The sequence below is a fragment of the Balaenoptera acutorostrata genome, chromosome 11, assembly GCF_949987535.1.
Source record: "Balaenoptera acutorostrata chromosome 11, mBalAcu1.1, whole genome shotgun sequence".
Taxonomy (NCBI): domain Eukaryota; kingdom Metazoa; phylum Chordata; class Mammalia; order Artiodactyla; family Balaenopteridae; genus Balaenoptera; species Balaenoptera acutorostrata.
In genome coordinates, this window is record NC_080074.1 from 14708177 (window position 1) to 14734922 (window position 26746).

The 26746-nt window shown below is 48.0% G+C and overlaps 1 protein-coding gene and 1 long non-coding RNA gene across 2 annotated transcripts in view; one reads left to right on the forward strand and one right to left on the reverse strand.

Annotated features, from left to right (window-relative positions):
* Positions 1 to 1154, reverse strand: part of LOC130709254 (uncharacterized) — a 77587-nt gene extending 76433 nt beyond the window's left edge. Inside the window, exon 1 of the long non-coding RNA XR_009009769.1 lies at positions 1061 to 1154. This is a non-coding gene — a long non-coding RNA (uncharacterized LOC130709254). The remainder of the gene's footprint in view (positions 1 to 1060) is intronic.
* Positions 1155 to 1226: 72 nt separating this feature from the next.
* SYN3 (synapsin III) overlaps positions 1227 to 26746 on the forward strand; it is a 453717-nt gene continuing 428197 nt past the window's right edge. The window contains exon 1 of the mRNA XM_007165717.2: positions 1227 to 1355. The gene's annotated coding sequence lies outside the window, so the exon portion shown is untranslated. The remainder of the gene's footprint in view (positions 1356 to 26746) is intronic.

Consider the following 26746-nt stretch of genomic DNA (forward strand, 5'->3'; position numbering starts at 1 on the left):
TACGGCAGCGCAAGCAGAATAAGACTAAGACACCTCCTAACCGGTCTCCCTGTTTCCATTCTTTCTCTTCTAAAATCCATTCTCCACACAAAAAGCCAGAGTGGTCTTTTAAAACTGTCACAGTCCCGCTCAAAACCCTTCACTGGCTTATTTTTGTCTTTACAACGAAACTGGAGCTCCTCACGCTGGCGCACACGGCTCTGGGTGACTTAGCTTCCGTCCACCTCTCTGGCCATGGCCCACTCTCCGCTTGCTCACTGCACTGGGCCATCCTAGACTACAGTTCCAGCCTCAGAACCACGGAGCATTTGCTGCTCCCTGTCCTCAATGCTCTTCCTCCAGCCCTGGAATCGTTTTATCTTCCATCTCCTGGTTCAAAGTGGCCTCCGGGACCATCCCATTTATAGCATCCCCGGCCCCCTTTCTTTTTTTTTTTTTTTTATATATATATTTTAATTAATTTATTTATTTTTGGCTGTGTTGGGTCTTCGTTTCTGTGCGAGGGCTTTCTCTAGTTGTGGCAAGCGGGGGCCACTCTTCATCGCGGTGCGCAGGCCTCTCACCGTCACGACCTCTCTTGTTGTGGAGCACAGGCTCCAGATGCGCAGGCTCAGCAATCGTGGCTCACGGGCCCAGTTGCTCCGCGGCATGTGGGATCTTCCCAGACCAGGGCCCGAACCCGTGTGCCCTGCATTGGCAGGCAGATTCTCAACCACTGCGCCACCAGGGAAGCCCCCCCCCTTTCTTATTTAATCACCCCCACCCATAATGCTCACAACAATCTGACATTATCTTTTTATGTGTTTATTTGCATATAGCCTTCCCCAACCCCTACCTCATGCAAAGTCCATGTGGGCGATAGACTTTGTCTAGTTCCCCGATGCACCCCTGGCGCTAAGTGCCTAGCACACGGCCTGAGACATTTGCGGTGGGATTTCTGAAGGAGCCTCTTGAGGGCCAGGGAGGTCAGGTGACTTTCTCAAAGCTGGCTTCCAGGGATTCTGCACTCTTCACACTCCCCGAGGGGCGTCTAGACGCTCTTGGGATGGGGAATTATTACCTTTCTCGGCTGCCCGAGCCGTGTGAGAGCTGAGTCTAGAAGCACTTTTCCGCCTTGAAGAGACGAGGAGCTGCGTGGGAGAAGGCAGGAGGGGCGGCAGGGGCGGAGCCTCCTGTGGGCGGGGCCTGGCTGCCCGAGCCAATGGGGCGCTGCGGCGCGGGGAGGCCGCGCGGCCGAGAGGAGACGCTAGCGCGCAGTGGGGTGCGGAGGTTGAGCTCCGGGACCCAAGGGGATCAGCAGGCGGACGCCGCGGCATAGGCACCAACCCAGCTCTTCGTTCCTGGCGGCTCGCACGGTAAGCAGAGCCCGCAGCGAAGTAGACTTTGTGGGGTTTCTGGCAGCAGGGAGTCCCCGCCACTTCCCACCGGGGCTGCTGGTGGCGTCCTGGCGCCAGGCTGCGTCCCCGGGCGCTCCGGCTGTGTGGCGCGGGATGCCGGCGCGCGGAGGGGCCCGGCAGGCAGGCGAGGAGCCGCCGCGCCACGCTGCCTCCCCGGGCTGCTGCTGCCCGGTCCCGGGGCCGACCCTGGGATAGACAGGTCCTCGTGCGGGGATGCCTGAGGGGCCCGGGAGCCAGAGAGTCTCAGGATAGTGGCTTCCAAGAGAATCTCCACCCAGCGCTGGGGCCCAGGGAAGAGCTTGCGGGTAGCTGGAGACCGCAGGGGCCGGACTTTGCTCTGCCTAGGTCTTCAGACGCCTCCTGACCTGTTGCCCCGGGGCTAGGAGTCAGATTTGTCATGCCATTTCCTATTTCCAGGTCTCCTGGAACTCAGGGAAAAAATCTCAGAGCGGTTTTCTGGCCAAGCTAAGAGCAGAGAGACTAGCACTTTATGCAGCGCCCCGTGTATTTATTTATTCAGCATTTATTGGGTTCCTATTGCGTGCCAGACACTGTGCTAAGCCCTAGCGTCAGGAAGAAGTGCCTTGGAGGAGCTCCTGGGGCTAAGAAGGACAATACGAGGAACAATTACAGTGCGCTGTAGTACAGGGGATGTTACGGGAGGGGAGGGGAGGGGAGGACCATGAGCAAGCCAGGAAGGCGTCCAAGAGGAGGTGACTATTGAGTGGGGACTGGAGGAGTCGGAGGGTTTGACAGGCTGAAAGCTGTGTGGGCTGGTGTGTGTGTGTGTGTGTGTTTGTGTTTGTGTGATGAGATAGCAGGAATTCCAGATAGATTTTCCTGTGCAAAGGTAAAGAAACTGAAAAAGGCCAGTTATCCTGACTTAGAACATCAGATAATCTTGTGTCAACGAATCAAATAGGACCACAAAAGGTGGGTAGGAAATGAGCTGTTAACATGGCAGGAGCTAAAACATACACAGACCTTAAAATGCAGCCTTAGACTATATAGAATATTGTCCTGGGGTCAAGAAGGGCAGTGGAAGAATTCTGGCAGCTCTGTGGAAAATGGATGGAGATTGGAGCAGTAGAAAGCTGGTAAGTTGTAGTTAATATTTTGGATGGGGCTGCAAATACTCTAATCCCTAAAGGCAGCCCCATCTGCCAAGGAGCCCTGCTCCCTGGCTTCCAGGCATGGATCATTCAGGGGATCATTCAGGCAGGGAGATGTTGCCCATGTGATTGCTTGCCTCTGCAACCTGCAGGTCATTTTTATATTGTTTCTGGAGGCTTTGACCTGGACCTTGTCATCAGGGATGCCCCCTGGAGGATTGTGAAGGGTACCTCTGCCTGCCGTTTCTGATGTGGTTTTCCCCTCTCCCTGGGCTCCTCCTTCTGCTTCACAGAGACACAGCCTCAGCTGTTAGAGGCTGTCGTGAAGAGCAAGGTCTTGCCGGGGAGTCAGACCCGAAAGTCACTTTAGCCATGTGTCTTGGGGACATTGTCAGCCTTTCTGAACCTCAGTTTTCTGATTTAAAAGGAAATCATCATCCCCACCTGTCATCGGTTGGGTTCCCTGGAAAAAGACTAGGAGGCTCTGAGAATTGTGTGTAGGAGGATTCTTGGGGAATGGTCTCACTCTCCAAGGGAGGGGGTGGTGAGGGAAGCAGGATGGGTCAGAGGGAGAAGTTGGTCTGTGATGCAGAGCAAGAGAGGCCTCAGTTGATCTTCTGAGGCATGGGGCCAGGCCTTTGAAACCCCATGTTGACCAGCCAGTGGGGGCAGGCTGCCCCCAGGGAAGGGGGCATAACTTTGGCTGTCCCTTCAGCAGGACAGTTCCTGAAGCGGAACTCAGCTGGGAGCCATGCATAGCCAACACTCCCAGCAGCCGGCACAAGGGAGTAAGAGGTGCCTCGGTCTGGGGGGGACTGAGAACTGTACCCCGGCAGCCACCTTACAGGGTGGGCTTGGGAAGTGGCTGAGATGACTGACAGAAGGTGCGGAGTACAGAGCAGGCATTTAAGAAGTGTTCCTTTTCTCACCTTTAAACTTCTTGCCTGTGCCTGAAAATGGATTTTGGAGTTTGAATTGAGTAGATCAGCTTCTGTGAGGGAAGAACCTTTCATAATAATGGCCACAATGACTACTATTGAGTGTCTGTTATGCATACGCATTCTCTCCTAGCTACCCAGTAATACTCCAACTTAGGTACTTTTATTCTCATTTTACAGTTGCCCCAGTGTTTTCTAAAACCCAACAGAGTAGGTGTCCTTTTGCCACAAAATAATAACAATAACAACAACAGCGAAGACGATAATGACTTGTTACAGTCTATGAAGTGATTTCATTGGTGGATTGATTAAGTAATTAATAATTAAGTCATCAATGCACATTGAGTGTCTCCTAAATTGTCGGCACTGTCCTAGGCGCTGGGAATACAGTTCCGTCTGTTAGGGGAGAGAGAGACTGACATTAAATGCTTTGATTCCTCCAAAGCAAACATTGAAGGATGGACCATTGCATAGCCAGGGTGTGATGGAGAGTAATAGGCTGTCTTCCCAATTGACTCTTTCTCACCCTTCAGTTTCAATATAGCCACCTCAAAAAGGCCTTTTGGACCATCCTGTGAAAAGCAGTTCCCCTCTCTTTTACTCCCCCTTCATCACACTTGCTCATACATTTTATTTACTTCCCTGTCATTGGTCGTCCCCACTAGACTAAAGGCTCCAGGAGATCATACATCACTTTATCCTAGCACAGTGTTCAGCATGTATTTATCGAATGAGTGAAGTGAATGAAGGGTAGATCTGCTTAGAAGAGTGGTATCACCAGTAAGAGATATTTATACTGAGATCTAAGGGATGAGGAAGATCCAGCAATGCCAAGGTCAAGAGGCAGAGAGAACAGCTTGTTCAAGGACCATGAGGTGGAGGAATGGAGCACAGCATGATTGGGGAGCAACCTGAGATGAATTTGGAGAAATAGATGGGGCCTTGGAAGGCCATGCTGAGCTTGGATTTTACTCCAAGTGCAATGAAAAGTCAGTGAAGGATTTTAAGCCTAGTAATGACCTGGTGTTATAAATACAGTATATAATTGTTTGTTGTCTGTCATGCCTCTGGCAGGCAAGCTCCGTGAAGAAAAGTGCTCAGTAAATATTGCTGAAGTGAATGGATGGTGTGGTTTATGCAGCTACCAGGTGAAAAACGGAGTAGGGAGAAGAATGGGATCTTGTCACAAATTGGGAGTTTGGTGAGAGAGGTGTTGGTGTCCTGGCTGCAGGGTAGCAGTAGTGTTGGAAAAGTAGAAGAATTGGAGCAGTATTTGGGGTGTTAAATGGACAGGACTTGCTGATACATTAGGTGTCAGGAATATGGGAAAGGGAAGGATCAAGGATGACCCCCCAGGTTTATGGTTCAAGATTGGGTGGATGTCAAATGTCCATCAACAGGGTAATGGATAAACAAAATGTGGTAAATACTTACAATGGAATATTACTCAGCCATAAAAAGGAATGATGTACTGATACATGCTACCATGTGAATGACCCTTGAAAACATGCTAAGTGAAAAAAGCCAGACACAAAAGGTCACATATTACATGATTCTATTTCTATGAAGTATTCAGAATAGGCAAACCCACAGAGACAGAAAGCAGGTTGGTGTTTGCCAGGGGCTTTTGCGGAGGGGGAAGAAGGCTAAGTGGGGCATGACTGCTCAAAGGGTAAGTGGTTTCCTTTTAGGGTGATGAAAATGTTTTGGTACTAGATAGAGGTGGTGGTTGCAGAATATAGTGAATGTACTAAATGCTACTGAGTTGTATACTTTAAAAAGGTTAATTTTACTTTATATGAATTTCACCCCAATTACAAAAAAAAAAAAAAAAGTTGGTGGATGGGAGCACCAGAGAGTGGAAATGCGGAACAGGCTGTGGTTAGGGGAGAAAATCCACACGCTCTCTTGGAGATGGCCTGGAAGACATCCACACAGAGCCTGGGGGGACATCTGGACTGGAGAAATAAATCAGGGAGTTGTCAGCACTTAGATGTCAGCCAGTAAAATAGGTGAAATCTAGGGGGAGAGAGTGTAGAGGAGCACATCTGAGGCTGGATCATTCTTTAATTTGATCCTCATAACTGCCTATGAGGAAGGTGCCTGTGAGGTGTTCTCATTTTCAGGTGAGGAAACCGAGGCCCCCTAAGAATGGACTTGCCCAAAGTCAGTTTGTTCACGTCGTTCCCCTGGCTTCCAGTCCTTTGCCTTTCCCACCTCAGCGTGATGCTATTTAGAACTTCAGCAAAGACCTTCCCTCCCTTCCTCCCTCCTCCCTCTCTCTTTCCATCCTCCCTCCCTCCCTCCCTCCTTTCTTTCTTTCCTTCCACAGTCATGATTGAGTACTCACATGCGGCAGGCACTGTGCTGGGCATATGTTGGTGAAGGTAGAAATGGCTCTCATCTTGTGGAATTTGCCTAGTAAACAAGCAGCTGCAGTCCACTGATACAGGGCACCATAGGAGGCTGGAGCAGGGGCGTCTCTCCCAGATTTGGGGATGGGAGGAGGCTTCCTAGAGAAAGTGACAGCTAAGCAGAGATTTGTAGCAGAAGCAAAGAAGTGAGCCTGAGAAAGAGAATGATTCTCTGGAAGGTTCATGATCCCTGAACACCTGCTATGGGATTTCCCTATTCTTTTCACTCCCCAGTTCTTCACATGTTACTGGCATTTTCCAGCTCATCCAGAATGTCTATCTTTTCTATAACCCTGGAGGCAATAAGTAGACAAATAGCTTGGTTTGATTTCAAGTGGAAGCTTCAAAGGAGTAGCAAGGTATGGTGCAAACAGCCTGGCTTTCAAAGCCAGGCTCCATCTCTGAGCAAATGACTTAGTCTCTGAACCTTACTTTCTATATCTGTGAAATTGAGCCAGTCACATCCACTGCTCAGTGCAGGAAGTAAATGAGATGATGTAGTAACATATTGGGCACATAATAAATGCTCAGAAAAACGTCGTCTCATTTATCTTTTGGAGAGGAAGCCTTTCTGAATAGACCAGTGGTCTCCACACCCTGAACACTGTTTAAAATACAGAAATCCATGCATCCTCTGAAGAATCTGATTCAGATGGTTTGGGGTGGAACATAGCAATCTGTATGTTTAGAAAGCACCCCAGATGATCCTGGTAAAAGCAAGATCCAGGAACCACTGGCTTAGACCAAATGCTTGAGTCTTTGCTATGATGTACACGAAAGGGTTAAGCACCTAGAAGCAGATAATGCCTTCTAGGAATTATTAGCCAATGACGGTGCTGACCGATGATGTAATGCCTTTGGCTGGCACTCTATTGGTTAAGTGTATTGTTTCTCTTGCTTCAGCTGTGTAAGGAGTAGAGCTGGAGCCCAAGGGTTAATAATTCCGTGGCAGCACACAGAGCTATTTTTTCCCCATTTCTCTTCTGCTAGGTGTGAGTGTGTAGCATGGCTCAGCCGGCTGCTGCCTTTCTTCCAGTAAATAGCTGCACCTTCCTCCTTACCTCTTCCCAAGCAGAGCACGTGTCTCCATAGTACTACGGAGGGGGAGGAGGAGGGGGGGATGATCAGGATTGTTTAGGGAAGAGAGGGCCCTTTCAAAGTTCCACGCCGCAGTCTCTCCTTGCCACTGGGGATGGGCACAGCTCCAGCTGCTCTGACCCGAAGAGGTCCCACTGGATGAATTGCTAAATGGCCACCTGCTTCTGAGCATTGTTCAACCTGGCGGGATCCTCAGAACCAGGAGGTAAGCCCCGGGTTTTGGAAGGAAGAGTGGACCTGGAGGAGAGGAGCCTTGGGGCAGTGGGAGGAAACAGGCACACGCTCCATGCAAAGCTGCCCACACGTGCGGTGTGAGCTGGGCCAGGACGGTCTCCCTCTGTGTGTCTATTTACTCAAGAACACAATGTGGGGCTTGGATTAGGGAGACACTGGTGGGGAGTGTGCTGGCCAGGCACTATGCACAAGCGTGCTCTCGAAGTAGCTTTCTGCCAAATGCTTCTGGGAGAGAAAAGCTTTTCTCTGGGGGTCTGGGGCAGGAGGGGGGGCGTCAGGTTAGCACTGTCTCCCTGAGCCAGCTGTCACCCGGGCCCTTCTGTATCTTGTCTGGGCTTCCTCTTCAGTGCTCCCACTCAGCTGAGTGGCCCTTGGTGGACTCTGGGCTGAGGTTTCTCCAGAAATACCTAAATGGTCTCAGGGATTTTTGATTGTGTTTTTTAGGGGGACCTTTGGATCCCTGACCCTTGAGTTATGGGTGTGCCTTTGTGAATTTGGGCATGTTCCTAATTGTCCCAGGCTGGAGCTCTTAGGGGTGGTGGGAGGGAGGGGATTCTTTTTGTACTATGACAGTGCAGTTGTGAGGATTTTCCTGTTTGTGTTTAAGGGGGCATGCGTCACTGCCCTGACCTGAGACTTCTCGCCTTGCCCAGAGAGGATCCTAATGCAGCATGTCTGCCTCAAGTGTACAAACTGAAAAAAGTCAAAATGGGGAGGGGAAACGGGAGCAGAGTAACTGGTAAGGGCTGCTAGCAAGAAACTCTGCCCTTCATTTCACAGGGAATTCAGGGAAACCCTGCATTTCGTGGATAAACTATGACGCTACGTCTCTCTTGCAGCCCTCCCCAAAATTGGTAAATGAAAAGTTCCATTGTTTTTATTTCTCAGAATTTGGTTATACATGGAGTGTCCCCAGTTTCTTTAGGGAGAGCAGAGCCTGCAAAGGCTTCTCTCCGTGTCTTGTATGACCCCTGGCGTCTGCCACCCTGTGTTCTGGGTCAGGCTTTGCCTGACATGTAGGTTCTTGGGCAGGTCACTGTGCCTCTCGGAGCCTCAGTTCCCTCGTTGTCAATCACAGAGGTAGGAGGGGGTTGGACTAGCTGACTTTTAGAGCCCTTCCTCTCTGGCTGTCTGTGCTCTGGATCATGAAAAGCCTCAGAATCTGAGTCTGTTGATGAAGTGCATTGGATGTGGGTAAAGGATGTTTGCATAAAGGGACACGTAGCATGTGTCCTCTGGGTGCTGGGGGCTTAACACACATTTTAACTCATGTAACCCTCCCAGTAGACCTGGGAGGAGGTGGGATGAACAATCTAAAGATGTGAAAATCAAGGTTGAAGGAGTTCAGTGACCTACCCAAGATCATCATTCAGTAAATGTTGACACGGGTATTTGTGCTGGTCACTATACTGGGATGGCGGTACATGGCAGAATAACGGGAGGGCTGGAGCTGGAATCCTTATCTACCTTTGCTTCTTTGCATGCTCTTCATTCTACTAGAAATCACGCACTGATTTTCAGATCGACTAATTCAGCCAGATTATTGTGGATTATCCAGTTTACTGTCTGGGACAGCAGACGGTCCCTGGATCTGAAAGGGACTTTACAATCCTTTGGACCAGGCCCCTCAATTTATATCTGGGAAAATGAAGGTCTAGAGAAGTTAGGTTACCTGTTCTTTATCACTCAGTGAGTCAACAGATGGCAGGGATGACTCCTTGCCTTAGGTGTTTGAATTGGTATTATTAGTAAAGAGTTTGTTTAAACCTTCATTTGAGAACTTTGGGATCATTTCAACTTAGTTATTCTTACCTCCAGGCCCTTTTGAAGTGCCAGAGGGTTGGAGTAAGATTCATTGAGCACCTACTGTGCACTTGATGTTGAGGCAGGTGTCTGAGACACGGATGCAGAGCATCCCGCAAGCAAAGCGGGAGACCTGGTCGGTTTCCCTGGAGAGACTCAGGATGCAAGCTGTGTTTCAGGAGCGTCTAGTTCACAGGTCAGCAATCTTTCGCAGTGGAGGGGCTGCAACCCTGACCCTTTGTCTCCGCATGTGGCTGGCACCTAATTTATACCACTGTAAGAACACTTGCCACATGACGTGAGATCTCTGTTCTTTCTCTTCCCAACTAGGCTGCGTGTTTCCAGGGCACAGCTCCCGAAAGGTAGGACCTAATCAGTGGAGCCACCTTGTGGGGAGGTGGGTGTCAGTATCTTGGATGTGCAGAGATGTACACCCAGAAATAAAAACCATCGAGTTATTATTAAAAAGGGCAGTGCAGATATGTGACTCTTTTCTTGATCACTATAACGTTAAGAAAGAATCATCCTAGGGGCTTCCCTGGTGGCGCAGTGGTTGAGAATCTGCCTGCTAATGCAGGGGACACGGGTTCGAGCCCTGGTCTGGGAAGATCCCACATGCCGCGGGGCAACTGGGCCCGTGAGCCACAACTACTGAGCCTGCGCGTCTGGAGCCTGTGCCCCGCAACGGGAGGGGCCGTGATAGTGAAAGGCCCGCGCACCGCGATGAAGAGCGGCCCCCGCACCGCGATGAAGAGTGGCCCCCACTTGCCGCAACTAGAGAAAGCCCTCACACGAAAACTAAGAGACCCAACACAGTCATAAATAAATAAATAAAAAGTACTAAAAAAAAAATAATGCTTTAAGAAAGAATCATCCTAATACCAGGCCTCAAATATCTTAACGATTATCTTAGGAAAGAGGGGTTATAATTGTTCTGCAGGGCTGGAGAGGAAAGCTAGCAGCCATGGGTGGATGTGGAGGGGAGCAGGCAGCAGGTAAGTGCAGGAAGAGTGTGCTGTTGGTAGCCGTGGTCCAGTGGGTAGGACCACTGTCATCAGAAGTGGGTGGTAACCTTCAGGCATTGCTGCCCTGGCAAAGAGTAGCATTTGGTAGTCTCTAATTTCCTTTCTGGATCTAAGATTTCTTGATTACCTATCAAGCAGGAGTGAATGAGAGGAGGCCAGAGGTAGAGTAGAGCTGCGTCTTACTCATATTTAGATTCCAAAGCCATAGTGTGGGGTGGAAATCATTCATAACCAAAATACCTTTGAAAATATTTTCACTGCCCCCAAAATTGCATTATACGTGGTTTTTGTGTATGCAACTCTGAACAATAATTCCTATGCCAACTAGTATGTAAAACACTGACCAAGACTAAAAGAAGTCACAAAATGAAATTTATATGCAGTTGTGGGGTTTCATACTGCTCTGTCTTGAAGGTAACGGCAAAATTTCTAACTGTCATCAAGTGGGGGAATAGAGAATTCTCAAGGTGTTCGTGTTTGCTTCCAGGGTTTATGCCATTGTTTTGGATAAACAGCCTATAATACTTCATACATGTAACTCTTTTTAAATGATAATGAAAATTAAATGAGATAATATATGTGGGTGCCCTGATCTGAGTTACAGAGCAGATGCTGAGTACACTTTTACTGGAAGATACTCAGCCGCTTGCTTTAGCAGACTTGCCGATGCTGGTCTTTGAAAAGTTTTAGTGAAGAACCTGGTCAGCTGTGTCCAGGCTGGCATTTCCTGCTTGAGATTGGCATGTCTGTTTGGCTCTCTGGACAGTGCTCACCATCATGCCTCTGACTATTGCTTCTAAAATTCAAAGGGGGAAAAGAATGAGTTGGACGCTACACAGACCTGAGTTCAAAGCACCGGCCGTTGCCTATAGATGTGTGACACTGGGCATGTTACTCAACCTCTCCGCATTTGGGTTTTTTCACTTATGAAAATGGGATCCATAGACCCCACCGTGCAGGATGGATGGAGGGTTCAATAAGAACCTTCAGAGAGTGCCTGGAACATGTAGAGTAGGCGTCCTCTAAGTGCTGGTTTATTGCTTCTCCTTGGAAGGGTGTTGAGGAGAGGTGGTATATTTTTTCTTTCTTCAATCTCACCTCCAACTCCTTTGCCCACATTAGTAGATGCCCACTTCTAGATGGCTTTTCACAAGCCCGTAGGAAACCCCATGTGGCATTACTCTAAGAATGAGTGTGCTTACAGCCTTGCCCTGTCCTAGCTCATCCTCATGCCAGTTGCCTAACCAAGCACCCAGAAGGCTGCACTTAGAAGGGCGATGTTGAGCTTAAATCATTTTTAAAGCACCAATAGCTAACTAAATATTCTGGGCTGGGGCTGCTTTTCTCAGATGCCAAGTGGGCAGGTGATTTGAGGAATGCTACAAAGAAGCCAAAGTACGTCTCCAAGTTCAAAGCATTGGGAATTCCATCATTGAATATTCATATCTTGGGTTTATTCATTAATCATTTAGCAAATATCTATGGAGCTCTTATCTTGTGATAGGCAATGTCCTAGATGCTGAGGATGAGCGGTACAGACAAGATTCCTACCCTCGTGGATCTTAGATTCTGGTGGGGAAACAGAAAATAACCATAAAGCACACCCAGTGAGATGTCAGTTAGTGATGAGTGCCATGAATTGAAATGAAACAGTATAAGGGCAGGGGAAATGCCATTATAGAAAAGTCAGTTAAAGAAGGTCTCTCTGAGAAGTTGATATTTGAGCAGAGGCATGAAGGAGGTTTAGAAATGGGTTTTTGGAAATATCTGTGGAAAAGAATTCAGGCAGAGGAAATAGTGAGTGAGCCTCGGGGTAGGTAGAGAGGCACAAGAAGGGAGAGTTTGAGAAGATGTGACCTGAGAGGTACCTGAAACCAGATCTGGTGGGGACTCATGGGCTGTGGAGAGAAGTTTGGATTCTATTCTAAGTTGGAGGTTTCGAACAAGGCGGTTACATGGTTTGACTTATTCTTTCAACTCATTTTATTTTTCTAATTGCCATATGATAAAATGGACTTTGCTTTGGCATAGAGTTCTGTGACTTTTGACAGATGTATAGATTCATGGAACTACCAACACCTCAGTGAAGACACAGACCAGTTCTTCCCTCTAAAACCTCCTTCCTGCTATCCTTTTGTAACCACAAACACCCCACTTCTAACATATGGCAACTACAGCTGTACTTTCCTTCACTACCGTTTTGTCCTTTTGAGAATGTCATGTAAGTGGAATCATACAGTATGTAACCTTCTGAAGGCTGGCTTCTTTCCCTCAGCATAATGTCTTCAAGATTCATTCATGTTGTTGGGCATGTCAAGAGTTTGTTCATTCTTATTGCTGGCTAGTGTTCCATTGAATAGACATATCACAGTTTGTCTATCCATTCACCCCTTGAAGGACACTTGGGCTCTCTCCAGCTTCTGGCAATTATGAATAGAGCTGTTATAAACATTTGTGTCCAGGTTTTTGTGTGAACATACGTTTTTGCTTCTCTAGGGTAAATAAATACCTAGGAGTTGGATTGCTGGGACATATGGTAAATTTACATTCAATTTCATAAGAAACTGCCAAACTATTTTCCAGCACGGTTGTAGCATTTTGCATTCCCTTCAGCAGTGTATAAAAGTTCTAGTTGCTCTGTGTTCTTGTCAGCACTTGGCATTTTCAGTATTTTTTATTTTAGCCATTTAGTGGTATCTCACCATGGTTTTAATTTGCATTTCCCTAATGGCAAATGATGTTGAATATCTTTTCATGTGTGTTTTTGCCTTCCTTATATCCTCTTTGGTGAAGTGTCCGTTCAGGTCTATTACCCATTTTTTTTTAAGTTACTTTTGTGTTTCTTACTCTAGAGTTTTGAGTATTCTTTGTATTTTCTGGATATCAGTGCTTTCTTGAATATGTGATTTGTAAATGTTTGATTTGTTTTTAAGGAATCATTCTGAATGCTTTGTGGCAAGGAAGTTGTAGGGGACCAGGGCCAAACTGGAAGGATCAGCAAGTGGACCATTGCAGTAGTCCATGGGCAGAGATGATGGTAGTTTGGACTAAGGTCATTGGGGTAGAAGAGGTGAAAAAGTGGTAAAAAAAAAAAAATCTTTTGGAAGTAGAACCATCTGAACTTGGTGATGGATGGAATGTGAGGGAAAAGAGAATTCAAGGATGGCAACATTGCTGGAGGTGCCAAGAATTTAAATATAATTCAGGCATGTTCTCTGCCCTCAAGTAGCTCACAGTCTGGTGAGGGGAGATGTATTGTAAGCAGTTCACCTGGAATATGACCAGGTGTGCTCTCAGAGTTCATGTGAAAAGTCCTGGGGGAGCCCAGGTGACAGAGAAATGGCTAAGTATAAGTTGTGCAAGGCCAGCTCTCTGGGAAGCCTCACTAAACTTTAGTGTGTATTAGGGTCCGTTTGAGGGTTGGTAACAATGCAGCTGACTGGGTTCCCACCCCAAAAGTAGGAGGTCTGTGGTCAGCAAGCACCACAAATCATTCTGTGTCAGTGACTGGCCGACCACACTATGAGAAGCTCTTGGGGGAGCTAGCTGGGGTGAGTTCACAGAAGAAAAGTGATGTTTGAGGGGAGGTGTCAGTGTTTAGCAGGAATTCTGACTTGGAGAAAGCTGGGGAAAGGGCAACCAGGCAGCGGGAAAAGCAAAAGCAGAAGCTTGGAAGAGATAGAGAATGGCTGGAGCCAAGAGGAAATGTAGGGTGGTGATGATGATGATGATGGTTGACCAAACAGTACATGTCTGTTTAGTGATGGGTGGGAGTCATGTGACTTCCTGTGCTCAATGAGTCTAAAGGGATTGCAGCAACTCATCAGCTCCCTCTTTACTAACAAGGGGCCTGCCACAGTGAAAGGTACCAAGCAGTCCAAGAGCGGGGTGTGCAGAGAGCCTGCTGTGCTTTCAAAGTCTCCTGTGATGCAGCATCTTTGAGGAAAGCTATGGCTACAGTGAACGAGCTGGCTGGGGTGGAGTATGCAGAGGTTTGTGGCAGGATGCCCTTTACCCAGTCCTCCCCTGGGCCTTCCTCAAAGCTCACAGACTCTGCATCTCCTTCCTGCACATACATCATCCTGCCTGCTTTCCAAGGATGCCAGAGCCACATCTTCCTGTGGCTTAACTACTAATTCATCGCACACTCGCTATGTGCCAAGCCTCGTTCAAAGCACTTCACATGGATTAACCCATTTCATTCTCACAACAAGCCTGTGGATGAGATAGAATTATTATCCTTGTTTTAGGATGAGCAAAGTGAGACACAGAAAGATGAATGACAGGCCCAAGGTCTGGGAAATAGAAGAACTGGGATATTAACCCAGGTCGTTTTGACTTCAGAACCCATGCTTTTAACTATTATGCTGCATAAACCCTCCAGGGCATCTTTCGAGTATGAGGAGAAGTATTCAATAGTAGTAGCAGCAATAACACACATACAATAGTTACTGTGTCACCATTGTGTTATTCTTAGGGTTATTCCATGTAGGGACTATTTCAGTGATAAAGTTTCATGTTATGAAGATTTTTCTTTTCTGATTTTCTTTTCTGATTTAGCCTTTGGGTTAAAACTTACTATTTTTATTCTTTCTTGTCGGGTTAATAAAAACCAGTATGGTATATCTTTTTTGAGGTTTGAAAGAGCAACATAAAATGTTATAATACATAATGACCCTAAAAGTTGTTGTTATATGTGAAACTGTTCACCATTATACTAGATGACCGTAGATTAGTATGTCTAGAGTTCTTTTAAATCTGTCTTTCCGCTTCAAGTAGCCAGTGTACTTTCCTCCAGCAAAATTCTGATTTGCTGTGTGTGTTTGGCTGAAGTCAGGGAAGGCAAATTACCCAATATACATGCATTGTTTCCTAAGGAAGAATCACTATAATCTGACTGAAGAGCTTTTCTCCTTTTGTAAAGTATAGAAAAAGGTGCTGTAAACTGGTGGGTCTTGGGCCTTTTCTTCCCTTATTTCAACTGTGTTGTTGTCTTAGGAGTTCTGGTTGCTATAACAAACTACCATAGACCTAATGCTTAAACAACAGACATCATTCCTCGCAGTTCTAGAACCTGGGAAGTCCACCATCAGTGTGGCTGGGTTCCGTCAGAGGCTGCTTCCTGCTTTGCAGATGGCCATGTTCTTGCTATGTCCTCACTGGGTGGAAAGCAGGGAGAGAGGACGTAAGCTGTCTCTTGTGTCTCTTCTAATAAGGGCTCAATCCCATCATGAGGGCTCCACCCCCATGACCTAATCACCTCCTAAAGACCTCATCTCTTAGTACCATCACATTGGAGATTAGGGCTTCAATATGTGAATTTGGGGGGGACACAAACATTCAGTCCATAATAGTTGGGTGGTTGAATTTGCTGCCTAACCAACCCCAGGCAGGAGTCATCCCATTTTACAGAAGAGTCAAGTTAGGAATCTCGACTAGGAGTCAGGCTAGACTGACAGACAACACAGAAGGAGAACTACATCATCTGGGAGAGTTTTGAAGTTTCCTGAGCAGGGAATATCTGAGCTGAATTTTGAAAGATGAATGGAATTCACTAACCCCATGGGATTGGGGGGAGGGGGGCGCTTAGAGGAGAATAAAAGAGGATGGTATTCTAGGAGGTGGAAAAAGCATAGGCAAAGGCATAAGACCACGTGGGAGGAAAGCAGATAGGAGTTAGTGGAGATAATGTGAAAGGGTACCATGGTAGGAGAGGAAGCTGGAGCTTCAGCTGGCCGGGCAGGAAGGGTCTCAGAGCTGCATGGAAGAGCTTGGATGTACATCAGGGAGCAACTGTGGTGTTTAAGCAAGGCAGTGACATGGTCAGATTTCTGTTTAAAAAAAAGTCTCTGACACTGTATGCTGTGGAAATGGATTTGGAGGAGACCTAATTGGATACAGGGAGACAGGAAGGAGGGTTTTACAGTGGTCCATGAAGGAGATTGTGCATGTCTGAACTAGAAGTTGAGGGAGACGAAGAGAGTGGCAAAGCATCCCTTTCATTCATTCCCACACCCAAACCAAACCCCTTTGCTCTATTATGGGACTGTGTGGAGGTGAATCCGATACAAGCCCTGTCCTCAAAACGTTTATAACATAGGGACATTGAAGAAACCATTGACAATACAAGAGGTGGATTCACTCAGTTTCTTTGACTCACAAATATCTTTTGAACGCCTACCATGTGCCAGCCCTTTCTGGTGGGTGCTGGAGATGTAACAGTGAAAAAAAAAACCCAAATCTTTGACCTCATGGGGACCACATTCAAGTTGGGGGGCAGCAGAGAAACAATACACTACAAAAGTAAGGTATGTAACATGTTGGATGGTGATAGGTAATTGCAGAGAAAACTAAAGCAGGGAAGGGGAAAAGGAGTGTTGGGAGCAAATTTTTAAAAGGGTATTTGATTAAAGGGCTAAAGGAGGCAAGGGAACATTATCATTAATATACAAATGTGGAGGCTGAAACACCTGCCTGGAGACATTGTGGTTATAGCAGCATTGAGCATGGGCCTTGGGGCCAGAGAGAGGCAGGAGAGGTCCCAGAGTAGCCCCGGGTTTCCTCCAGCAGCTCAGGGGTCCTTCACCATCTTGGCTATTCGCAGTACGATCCAGGGAGGGGAGAAAGGCTGAGTTCTAGCCTGACTCCTAGTCGAGATTCCTAACTCGACTCTTCTGTAGAATGGGATGACTCCTGCGTGGGGTCAGTTCTCGGGGGCTACGGGATCACTCGATTCCTCCCTCCACCCCTAATCCCCCTTCTCCAAAAAAGAAGATGCTGCAGCACTCGGGGCAGGGGAACCATGGGGCTGATGTCATGCCACGTTCTGAAGCCCTTGAAGGCCTCCGCCTTTCCTGAGAAGGATTCTGTCCCCAGGCAGGTCCAAACCCCCTGGGAAAGGATATGAGAAAACCTTTCTGTGATTTAAAAAAGTAAGTGGAGGGCTTCCCAGGTGGCGCAGTGGTTGAGAATCCACCTGCCAATAAAGGGGACACGGGTTCGAGCCCTGGTCTGGGAAGATCCCACATGCCGCGGAGCAACTAAGCCCGTGCGCCACAACTACTGAGCCTGCGCTGTAGAGCCCGCGAGCCACAACTACTGAGCCCGTGTGCCTAGAGCCCGTGGTCCGCAACAAGAGAAGCCACCGCAATGAGAATCCCCTTCGTTGCGCACCGCAACGAAGAGTAGCCCCCACTCGCCTCAACTAGAGAAAGCCCGCGTGCAGCAACGAAGACCCAATGCAGCCAACATAAATAAATAAATAAATTTATTTTAAAAAATAAAAAAAATTTTTAAAATAAATAAAAAAGTAAGTGGAGGTGAAAGAGAGCATTGGTGGGCGTGAAGGCAAGTCCAGCTTATCTTCAGCAGTTTGACCAGCAAGCGCAGCAGAAACGGATGTTTTCTGCAGGAGCTGGAGGCCCCCCGCTGCCATCTCCATGCAGACTGTGCAGAAACCTCCCCTTGCCTGCAAGTGACAGCTGGAGAGGACCAGGGGGCTGCACTCTGGAAGGAGTCGGCAGCGGCTGCCTGGGGATGTTTGGGTGGAAATCTGATGCCGGGATAGGAAAGCTCTGCTTCCCGTGGGCACTTCCCTCCACCTGTCACATGTCATCAACCATGAGGTATCATAGCGCCTGGCCTAAGGGGGCATTACTGCTGCTTGGCTAAGGCCAGCTACTTCCCCAGCTCAGTTGTTCCTAAAGAGGGAGGAGAGAGGAGGAGAAACAGACAAAACCCGTGGTTAAAGGCCTAGACTGTGAGGTCAGGGGAACCTGATTAGAGTTCCGAACCTTCCCTGCTGTGTGACCTTGGGCAAGTTACTGAACCTTTCTGAGCCTTGGGTGCTTCAGCACTAAAATAAGGATACTAGAACCTTCCTCATAGGATTATTAGGAGTATAGGAGAGAGTGAGGGTACGGGTAAAGTGCTTAGTTGAGTGTCTGACATATAGCAGGAAGTCTGTCCATGTTGCTATTATCAATATAGACTGACAAGTATTATTAGAAATCAGGATAAAGGAAGGTAGAGAAAGAAACCACTTTTCTGTGTCTGGTTCTTTCTGTTGAAAGTGAGAATCAAAGATGTGCATCTGAGTTCTTCAGATCTGAGCTCCTCCTTTTACCAATGGGAGAAGCCCCTGGGTGCAGGGGTGACGGAATGACTTGCCTAGGGGGATGCTGATGGATGCTGATAGTGTGGGATGAGGAGCCAAGTCATCTGGGCCCAGTCCTGACTCCACACTGAACCACAGTGACAACTGGGCAAGTTACTGTACCTTTCTGGTCCTCTGCATGGAAAGCGGATAATAACGAAGGATTCCTATTAGGACTAATTGATTGAATATATAAACAGGGCTTAAAACAGTACCTGGCACATAGGAAGCACTATATAAATATTATATATTTATAATATTGTTGCTATCATTACTATTACAGTTATTGTATTACTATTAATATTACTGCTATTATTTGCTACTATTATTGTTATTATTACCATTACCATCATCATCATCATCATCATCATTACTGTTAGGGTCACACAGGGAGCCAGTGGCAGTAGCTACTACCTATTTCAGCAAAAATCTGCATGCTAGCCTTGCCCACACCTGCTTCTTTATGTGAGCATGAGGCCGCCTGCCAGCTTCTCTAGCCTGCAAGAGGGAACTGTGTCCCCATAACTGCAGCTGAGCCCGCTGTTCCCAGAACTTTCTGAGCCAGTACTCTCCAAGGTGAAGGTCACTGCAGAGTCTGCCGCGGAGTCTGCCCCAGAGTGCTGCCTAGTAGGTGCCAGGCTATCAAGGAGCACCCCATTGATGTTGGTGCCCGGGTTGTTGGGAGGAGGGGGGCCAGCAAACCAGGGGATCACAGTGGTTGAAGGGCTACATCTGGAGATAGACTAGACTGATCTAGAGCCAAGATTTAAATTTGCCCCTTGCCCAGTACATGATGTCCTGCCAGTTGCTGAAGCCCCTGAGCCTCAGTTTCCTCATCTGTAAAATGGGGCTAGTGGTTGTATTTGCTTCATAGGGTTGAGGATTAATGAAATGATGCTCTTAATTAAATTAGCTCAGTGCGTGAGCAAGCAGTCAGCCACATGGTGGTTATTAGCATTTTTTTATTTAGGAGAAAAGTACTCCCCAGAGAGGGGGAAGTGAGTGGCTAGCAAGTAGGCACTGATATCCTGAGAATCTTGTATTTTAATTGTGATAATTGTGGAATCAGAAAAAAAAAACACTGGCTGCAGACTCGGGTGACCTGCGTTCTGGGCTTGGCCTGGCCTCTGCTTTGCTAAGTGACCATAGACAAGTCACTTCCTTGTCTGTACCTAGTTTCCCCATCAGGCAACAAAGTCGTGGGAACGGGGTTGCCACACTGCACGGTTCTGTGTGATTTCACAGGTGTCCCTCCACCTCCCCAGGTCCAGCCCCTCCAGGTAACTGTGTTTCTGCCAAGGTATAGCCCACACCCCCCTGGGGTCCTGGAGTCCTTCAACAGATGATTACCGAGCGCCCAGGGTGCCAATCCTGCATCTGGGTTCTGTGTGAGGTGCGGGAAATAGAGGACTGAGGGGGTCAGGTACGACGGGAAGTGAAACCATTCCTGCTATAAAGAAAATGCCTCAGGAGGATGGAAGAAGATACAGTTGGTGGGATTGGGGGTCTAGGGTGAACATTAAATGGAGTGGTCGGAGAAGAGCTCTGGGGAAGTGGCATTGGACTTGAGACCTGGATGACAAGGAGGCAGCAAGGGGATGAGCCAGGGAAGAACATTCTGAGCAGGGGGAACAGCACGTGCAAAGGCCTGAGGGCAAGGGCAGTGCTGGGGAAGGAGGCTGGCTTGTTCGGGAGACAGAAAAGAGGCCAGTTTGGCTGTAGGCAGTGAGTGAGGGGGAGGGGGCCCAGACGATGTCGGCCTGCAGAAGAAGATTGAATGCCACCCGCACTGAAGGGCGGGAATCAGAGCAGGGGAGCAGGTGGGGAGGCAGGGAGGTCAGAGGAGATCTTCCGGCTTGGTCCAGGTAAGGGATGACAGCGGCTCGGACGCTAGGGGTGACCGTGGAGTTGTAAGAAGTAGGTGGATTCGGAGGCTGTGTTGGAGATGAGAGCGGGTGATGGCCTGGGTGTGGGAGGCTCCAGAGGGAGGAATCCTGGCATCTCTTCACATTTCTAGCTTAAAGCACTGGATGGGGTATCTGCTGAGATGGGGAGGATGGAAAAGGGGCAGTATGGGTGGGGGAGATGGCAGGAAAACAGGAGTTCTGTTTTGGACCTCATAAATTTAAGATGCCTAATAGCACACCTTTGCTCTCCAGAGTGAACTTGCTAAATTCCTCATTAGGGTGGCACCTGGCCACCAGAAGCACCGCCAGGCTGGCCATCTGCCCTGTGGAAGCTTAGGCAGAGGCTGTAGGAACTGAAGGTGATGAAATTGAGTGCTGCACTGCTTACAGCCTGTGCCCTCTCTGTGTCTCCCTGTCTCTCTGTTTCTGTGTCTTTTTGTCTCTCTCTTTTTGTGTGTGTGTTTCTCTGTCTCTCTGTCTTTCCATCTCTGTGTTTCTCTGTCTCCTCACCTGTGAATACCTTCATTCAGGTGTTCCAAGTGACTGGTGTTTCCCCTCATTTCAGCCCTTCCTTTGCATCCTCAGGTACGTTGCAGACCTGAGCAAGCCTCCCAAAGATCTCCTTTGTCTCTAGGGGAAGGTTACTTATTTGGCTCCATGTGTTTTCTGACCCACGGCTGGTTCCCAGGCCTTGGCAATACTGGCATCTCTCCTAGACTCTGGGTGCCCGGCTCTGCCTGCCACCATCTCCAACTCAGTGAGTCTGCAGCCAGACTTGGTCACTTCTCCAAACCTGCAGTGACGGGCATGTGCAGGCCTCCGCAGGGACACAGAGCCGCTCTCTTAGTCCTAACTGGTTGGTGAGAATAGTCAGGGAAGCCTCCCCAGAGTAGAAGAGGTTAAGCTGAGTCAGAAGTAACCAGCTGAAGAATGTAGGAAAGCAAAGGAAGGTCGTGCCAGGCAGAGGGAATGGAAATGTGAAGCGATTGTGTGGGGTGCAGGGCGTACAGGATGGTGAACCCTAAGCAGATTTGTGTAACTGAGCTAAGTTTAAGGTACCTAAGAAGACAGATGCCAGGCTCACGGAGGCCCAAGGCACCATGATGTGATGGAAAATCGATAGGCCCCAGACAGACCTGGGTTTGCATCCTGATACCATGGAGGGGCAGTGCTGTCCAGTGGTTACCGCCGTGCCCACCAGAGCCAGGTTGCCTGGGTTTGAATCACAGCTCTGCCCCTTGTCAGCAGTATAACTCTGGGGCCCAGTGTCCACATCTGTACAGTACAGGTAAGAACAGCACACCTACCTCATAAGGCTGGAGGAAGGATATGGCATGAGTTAATAGGGTCAGGTGCTTAGAACAGTACCCGACAGAACTGTAATGATTACTTACAGGTTGAGTAAAGTACTTATCATCTCTGGACCTCAGTTTCTTTTTCTGTAAAATGGGGTGATTGCACTTCCTGGGCAGGGTTGTTGTGAGGCTTGGGGACCACTTGCAGGCCATCCGTGTGCAGTCCCTGGCTCCCCACAGAGGCTCAGTAAATGGTAGCCACCGCCAGCACCACCAGCGCACTACCATTATCACGGTTGTTGTTATACTTCCATGTCGGCTGGTCTGGCACCGAGTCCCTGCTCACTGACGCCCTCCCTCTGCCCAGCAAGCATCATGGATCACCCAGCCTAGAGACTGGAAATTAAGTGCTGTAAATCTGGGCCACAGTTGCCCTGGAAAACGATCTGCCTTTTGCTGGGCAGCAGTGATTCAGATGCTCTTCTGGCCATGCTAGCAGCTGTGTTGTCAGCTTTCCCCCAAGTCATGCAAAAGGCCAGCAGCAGGGCTCTCCCCGAAGCTTGTGCAAATAAGCATTGCACACATGACTTCTGGGCCCAGTGCTGACAAGAATGGAGCTATGATCAGCACAAGGAACTCCCGAGGCCATTCCACTCTCTGTTCCCTCCACTCACGTGGAATTTGGTTTCCACATACAGTCCCTGTTAACGACGAAACTGGAGGGGACAGGGCAGGCTCCTGGGTGTCACAGTTGGGTTCCCCCTGTGTTCTGTCCCTGTCTCTTTCTTATCCAGTCTTCATTGTAGGAAGGCAGCATAGGGTAGCTAAAACTGGACCCTGGGAGACCCAGACTGCCTAGGTTTGAATCCCAGCTCCACCATTTAACCAGACATAAGGCCTTGGGCAAGTCACTTCATCTCCCTGTGCCTCAGTTTCCACATCTTTAAAACAGAGATGATGTTAATACTGGTTTATATCTCATAAAGTTGTTATGACTGAATGAATCGGAGTTAAATGAAACTCACTGCTCTTTGCTAGGCTCTTATCTCTTTGTTCATAAAATAAGGTAGTTGCACTAGAACCTCTTAAGATTCCACTTCAGAATTTCAGGCACTGCAGTATGTGGAAATGGATTCTGCTTCTGCTACTGACCTGCTGTTTGGTCTTGGAAAAGTAACTTAACCCCCTGAGGTTTTCATTTTGTTTTTTTAAAGGAAACAAAAATACCTCCATGATGGATTTTGATTAGTATCTGAATTAGAATATAGGTAAAGATATTATATATCTCTCTATAGATATAGATATAGATATAGAGGAGATATCTGTATCTCCTAGCAGAGTGTTTGGCACTTCATAGGTGTTCAATGAATGATAGCAATTAATTTTACATTGGAAACACTACAGAAGGAAGTTCCGTATTAAATAAGAAATAGTGTTAACTCCCAACTCTTTTTCACATTCCAAATTAGTTCCTGAAAAAGTGGAGGGATGGAAGATAAAGAATCAGGAAGGAGGAAAAGAAGGAAGGGAAGGAAGAAGTGATGGAGGGAAGAGGGAAGAAAAGAAAGCACAGATGAAAATGGGATTAAAAACAAAATGATGGAGTTGATGCTGCCCCACTTGCATTTTCTGAGCAGCCCCACATGCAGGATGAAGCATGGGGAGCTCTGCTGGGGGAAGGTTCCAGATCCTAGTTGCCCACCATCAGGGGACCTCCATTGCATTCCCCTACTCCCAGCCACACTCTGCATCCTAGTGGCATACCCAAACCTCAAAATTTCCTGACTTCATTTAGAGAGAATCCAAATGTTCTGTTTTCTGGTCTGTTGCTACAGAATGAAATGTGGGCAAGAGGACCTTTGGGCAGATCCCTCTCTAGGGACTTGGGCATTGGGGAAGTTGGTGGAAATTAGCATTGCACAGCTGACTTCTAGGCCTGGCACTGATAAGGAAGGACCTGTGATCGGCACAAGGAAATCTGTAAGCCGTTCCGCAGTCAGACTCGCACTGATGTGTACAGAGACTCAGATGTTTCCTTGGATACTAATTATTCTCAGTGTATACAATAGCCAGGTTTTCTCAATAAAATCAGGGCACAGAGATTTTCTGGGTTTTCTTTGGCAGGGAAGGAGGGAGCAGAGCATTCTCAGCCCTGATCCTGGAAGTGGCTAGGGCTAAGGTTTCCAAACAAGTAGAAGGGCCTGGCAGCCATAGTTCTAGGAGTCTCAGATGCTGTCCCAGGAGATGGGAAGTTGTGACTCCCACAGGCAACAGGCAGTCATGAATTTAAAGCAGAGATTAGATGCTAGGGTCTTGTTGGATTAGTGGGGGCTGGTGAAATGAAGAGCCCAACTGGTCAAAGAAAAGAACAGAAGCAGGCCAAGGTCAGCCCTTGGACCACTCAGAGGTTTAATTTTATGGTTAATAGGGTCAGTATTTTGATCTCAGGATTATGCAAGAGCCTGGAGTACCCTTGGACACCAAGCTCTGTGTCTGACTGGCAGAAAAGGTGCCCTGGGGAGCCCTAAGAGCCCCAGCCTTTGTAGTTGGTTTTGGAAAAGTGAGTTCATCATAAATCTTTTCAAACAGGGCCACAGAGAGTATTGGTGAGGATTTTCTCGGGAAATAGAGATTCTATCCATTCATTCATTCATTCATTCTTCTGTTATTTACTGACTGCCTACAAGTTGCAATGGATGCAGAGGTGAAATACAGACCCTGTCCTCAGTGAGCCTAAAATCTAAACCAATTATCGCTGTATCAGGAGCCACTAATATAACAAACAACCACAGCCTCCAGATGGCATAGATGATAAACATTGTCTTGCTCACGTGTCTTCGGGTTGACTGGGAGTTGACTAATGTAGGCCAGGCTCGTCTGGGTGGCTCTGGGATGCAGCCTGAGTCCAGGTCTTCTCCACGTGTCTCTCCTCCTTAGATCCGTGGGCCAGCCCACAGAACATGCCCATGGAACATTTTCTCATGGCAATGGCAGAGATGCAAGAGGGCAAGTAGAAACACATCATGATACCTACTAGGTCAGGCTCAGAACTGCTACACTGTCAGGCCTGCCCTCATTCCATCAGCCAAAACTAGTCTGATAGCTGGGCCCAAGGTCAGGGGGCAGGGGAGTCAGCTACTAGTGGAAGGAACTGCTGAGTCACTTGGCAACCTGTGTAGATCCTGGGAGGGGTGAAGAATTGTGGCTGATTATTGAAACTACAAAATTGCCCACCCCAACATAGGCATATTTATTTATAAATCATGACTACTTTGCTAATAATTGTGCTCATAAAGAGTACACACAAAAAAGAAATTTAGGGATGAGATTGAAAATTTTGAAAGAAAATTTCAAACAATTTTCTTGCCCTGCACTCCAATGTATCCTCTTGGAAATCCCCAGGGGATGCACTTCTCATCTTTAGAGACTCTGGTCTGGAGAAGTGTTTCCCAAAATGTGGTAGACCAACTGCAGCAAATCATTTGGGTCATTTGGAGAGCTTGTTAAATGCAGATTCTGGGCCACTTTTCCAGAGCTGTTGAGGGTGAGGCCCGGGAATTTCTATTGTTAGAAAGCGTCCCAGGAGATATGGGTACATAATTAGAGTTTGAGACTTTAAGTCGACAGAGCCATCAGCCTGTGAGGGGAAGAAACACCCCCTTACCCGGCCTGCAGCATGCTGGGGTGGTGAGGAAGGTTAGCCTGAGTGAGTGACGCAGGCGATGCGTTCTGAAGGAGGGGGCGACTTAAATTAACCGTGCAGTGAAGGAGGACAAGGCTGAGCCAAGCAGAGGTCGCTGCATGTGTGAGAGCTGCCCTTGAGAGTGGGCCCACAGGTTCAGGGAGCCCCATGTTCGGCATAAGTAGAGCAGAAGCTCAGGGAAGACTGAGTCAACGGATGAGTGAGATTTAGCCAAAGCAGGGAGATGAGGCCGGACTGGGGCAAGGGTGGCCTGTTCCGAGCTGGAGGTGAGAGGACTTGTGAAGGACCTTGTGGTGTAGGCCACGGGCAAGTGCGGGAAAGTTTGCTGCAGGAAGTGACGTGATCATGTCCAGTTGAAGTGCTCGAGAGGTCAGCTGGCTGCAGTGTGGGGAAGGGGCTGGAGGGGGAAGCAGGCCTGCAGGGTATATAGCACTTGACCTGGGAGAGCTGAGGGTGGCCCGGCAGTGAGGGGAAGAGAGAGATGGATTCCAGAGGGATTGGATTCCAGAGGCAGTTAAAGAGGCAGAATCCACGGAGCAGTGGAGAAGCAGCAGAAGAGGAAGAAGACTAGGGAGGCCTGTGAGTGAAATGGTGTCTTCGGGCTTGAGCGTGATAGGCGGGAATACAAAGGGGGGAGGGGGGCAGAGCAGTTCACCCTCAGGACAGGATCCTGCCCAGAGGGGCCAGCCTTCCAGATGATCACCAAGGTGGGCACCTCTCCAGCTCCAGCTTAGGATGAAAAGGCCTAGAAATAATATTGTGAAATATATCCCCCAAACCACAGGTGGTTTGTATTTTGTTTTATTTTACAGTAAGTTAATGTCACCAGAAATCACCTTAATTTATTTTGAAGGGCACATCATGGGCAGCAATGAGAGGGACCCAAGATGGCCATTTAGCTCCAGACTACAGGTTACCAAGGGCCTTGGGTTAGATGTTTGACAGTGACCTTCAGAGGAAGGTCTTGATAAATCAGAGACAAGCCGGTGTGATTGTCAGATAACGCCAAACTTCTGTCCCACCTGGGGCTGCTTGGAGAGTTCTATAACTTATGTTTGTAAGTAAATATCCTGTGATTATTTTGTGGATACCACAGTTATAGTTGCTTTATAATTTTAGGTTAAAAGCTTTAATTTGCTAAATGTAAATATTCATGTGCATGAATATTTTTTTGTGACCCTCTTTTGGCATGTCTCTATTTGGATATATTTCAGGTTGGGGAGGGTAGTTGCTAATACATGGAAAAAAATCTCACCTCTCTCGACCTCGAGGAAACCCTCTCCCATGAAATTTCCTGACACGCTGGCGCTCTCCACCAAGGGGAGGGAGTTGCTGCTGCAAAAGCTCACTCACCTACAAATCCTACCTCCGAAGCCCAAATTCTTGGCTGGGGACCTACAGTGTCCCACCTGTGGGAACCAGAGTGTTGCCACTCACAGGAGATCAAGGCCTGTGTGAGTGGATTTGAAGTCATCAAAGACGGCACACACTTGCATGTAGCTGTGGCTGGAACATAGCTCGGAGGATGAAAGGCCCGGCAGATCTTTTATGTGGAAATGGAGCTGCTCCCTCAGGAGATGCGTGTTTGACCTTTTTTCAGGAAGTTAAGCATCTCTTAGCTCTGCAACTTGAGTGGCACAGTCTCTGGATTACCCGCACTGCCTG